Below are 3,455 nucleotides of genomic sequence, written 5' to 3' on the forward strand. Positions count from 1 at the left end.
GTTGCAGTACCATTTATTGAATATTATATATCTTCCTATTGTGTACCTCTCAAGCAAAAGTACCAAGTTTAGTTATGTGATCCCATCTTAATAATATTTAGATTATCCAGGTTGCGATCCCCTCCTCTTCCTCTGATTATCATTTCTTCCAGAAAGTAGACAGAGGTATATATTTGTCTTTTTGTGAGTCTAGTGATGCGAGGAGACCAAGGAAAATGACCCCGCCTGTCTCTCCTTCCTCCCAAAGACAGGAGCGCCTGGGAGTGGCCATGAATGCAGGGTCCCCAGAGAGGTCCTGCTGTTCAAGGCTCACACTCTCTGTTCAGTTAGGTTTTTCGCTAAAGCCTGGGTGTCACTAGCGATTCAGCAGCCCATTCTGCTTGAAAGGCGTGTGACGTCCACGGTGTCACAGCCCTGAGCAAGTCATAGCCTAAATGCCTACTCCGAAAATGCCAAGAACCTACTCCTTTGGCAGGTTGGAGTCCTGAGCCTGATGCATCCTCCTTCCTTCTTGGCTGATCCTTCTTGAGCAGACTAAGCAGGTGCTGATGCCTGTCACCCCTTTCTCGGGAGGGGGAGTGAGCCTCGGGTTCTGCTTAAAGTCCCTTCACAGTAAATGCTAAACCCGCAAAACGGACATGAACATCAATGTTGCCTAGAACGTTCGAAGATGAGAAATGCCTTAGAGAAAAGCAAAGCAGAGTAGGACATGCCCGGGGCGCGGGGAGCAGAGCCGCTTCTAAGCAGGGCAGTCAGAGCAGGCCTTGTCGAGAAGGCGGACGTTCGAGTCAAGGTTAACTAGAGGCAAGGCTGTGGGTCATGAGGATTTTTAGGTAAAGATCATTCCAGGGAGAGGGACCAGCCCATGTGAAGGTCCTCAGGTGGGAGAGGCCTGGACATAGAAGGGACAGCAAGGAAGAGCAGTGCCCGTGAGGGCAGGAGAGAAGGAGAAAAGGCCAGAGAGGTAAGGAGTGGTGGTGGGCGTCGATCCCGTGGGGCCTCGAGGCCTGTTTTCAAATTATAGCGCCATCACATCTCATTTTTATTATGTGTTTTTTTTTCACAGTCCAAAAGACTAAATCTTAAAAACCAATCCATGTAGCACTAAAATAATTCACTCAAGCAACTTCTGGAGGGTCAATCAAACGGGCAGTTAATGTTTTTCAAAACAGAGTAGGCTGGATATTTACAGTGAAATAATCCAATGTCTTATTATATATTAAGTAAGCTAAACATATTCAGATCAATAAGTTTGTTATATTGTAAACTTATAATTCAAATAAATTTACGTGACTATAATTCAATAAAATATAATTCAAATGAATAATTTTTGTTATAAATGCACTAGGTTAAACCTATTTCAATGAAAACTACTTTTCAAAACTCTAAAAATATTATTCGAGGTGGAAGAGAAGGAAATGAGCAAGATAGAAGTATGCGTGTCGTATGTGGGTTTTCTTAACTTCTTTGTCACAGAACAAACAAACAAGTAAATTAAAACAGAAACAAGGAAATGACAAGAAACAATGCCTGCTGGCATTTTGTCACTTCCCTGGGAATTTTTATTTACTTGTTATTTGAAGAAGCACTATTGTCTTGGACCAGAGCTAGGAACTAAGAGTCAAGCTTATATAAATGTCACTGGATCTTTGATTTTAACTCACTTGGTGGCTTTAGATGCATGACTTGACTTCCACACCTGGGATTCCTCTTCTAGCAAAGAAAAAAAAGAATTGATTATCTCCCCGGGACAAAGTGCTTAAGCGTCGATGCAAAAACTTGGGGTGACAGATTTGGAAAAAAGTAATAAAGAGAGGGTGCATATGTCTTATTACAAACGTTTCCGATCGTCGATGCTAATTTAATTCATTCGGCAAATATTTATCGAGGGGTGGGTTGGTAGGAGTGGACGAACTTGTGAGGAGCCTGAGAGAGTGAGGAGGGACAGGTCGGGCGACAAAACAATATCGGAGAAGCTAAGCAAGGAGAGAGTTTCAGGAGGAAGCAGGTGTCTTACAGGTTTAAATATTGCAAAAAAATCAAGTGCGTTAATGCTATAAACTGTTGAATGGGTTTGGCATTGAGGAGTTTGTTGGCGACTTTAATAAAGAATGGTTTCCTCTGTGTGTGGTGTTTACAAGGCACTCTCACATCTCATCCTCGCCTTTTTTAAAATTCTTATATGTACATTTTCAATTATAGTTGAAATACAATATTATATTGGTTTCAGGTGTACCACAGTGACGAGACATTTATATAACTTATGAAGTGATCACCCTGATAAGTCCAGTACCCACCTGACACCATACAGAGTTATCATAATACTTCTGACCATATTCCCCATGCTGTACTCTACATCCCCATGACTATTTTGTAACTACCAATTTGTACCTCTCAATCCCCTCCCCCCTTCACCCATCTCCCTACCCTCCAATTTGGCAACCATCAAAATGCTCTCTGTATCTATGAACTTGTTTCTGTTGTTGTTTGTCCTGTTCTCTAGATTCCACATATGACATTTGTCTCAAAGAAGTCCCTCTAACATTTCCTGTAATACTGGCTTGGTGATGACGAACTCCTTTAACTTTTTGTCTTGTCTGGGAGTCTCAAGCAAACCAAATTGTTTGTGCCCCAAGGGAAGAAAGTTGTGCGTAAATGAAAAGAGAGTCCCTGGTAAACTCTGGGACGCCTCTGCACCCAGATGACATACCGCAGGACCCCTTCGACAGACCATCACTCAAGTGGAGGAGAGCCATCATTCACCAGGGAGGCCAGCTTCTCATAACATCACGAGCTCTGAGAAGGTCTGCACCTTGGAAGGGCAAGATCATCAGCAGAGCCTGGCAACAAGCAACGGAAACGACAACTTGGACTGATGGCAACTTCCTGGAAGTACCTTCTAGGGACCCCCAAAACCTTGGGAGAGCCAAGCAGTACTTTGTAAAAGGCTGACATTTCCACCTGATTGGGTAAAGGCCAGAATCAATGTACATTACAAAGAGAAGACAATGGAACTGACTGTATCTCAAACCAACAGGGAGGGAAAGGTTTTCTGAGACGTGAAATAATAGAACAACTCTCAAATTTTGTTTTCTATTTCCTGTGTCTATTTTATGTTTGGAATTTTCACTTAGGTTTAAAAATTAGTGTACACATTGCATATGACAGTCTTTAATCACTTTTTCATGTTAGTTATAGATTTATTTTAGATTTTTAAATTTGGTTTCTCTCTCTTTTAGCTAAGTTATACGGGGGAGCCAAATACTTTCAGTAATGCAAAAAACCAACTCTTGCTTCAGTTTAACCATTAAATTGGTTTCTGTTTTCCAATGTTTTTGTCTTTAATTTTTGTAAAATCTAGGGTTTTTTTTTTTCTATATCTCCTTTGTTTCTCTCTGTTTTTCCACATTTTTGGAGGGGAGGGCTCTGGGAGAGCAAGGAAATTAACATGTCTT

The sequence above is a fragment of the Pteropus vampyrus genome, unplaced genomic scaffold (assembly GCF_000151845.1).
Source record: "Pteropus vampyrus isolate Shadow unplaced genomic scaffold, Pvam_2.0 Scaffold154, whole genome shotgun sequence".
NCBI lineage: Eukaryota > Metazoa > Chordata > Mammalia > Chiroptera > Pteropodidae > Pteropus > Pteropus vampyrus.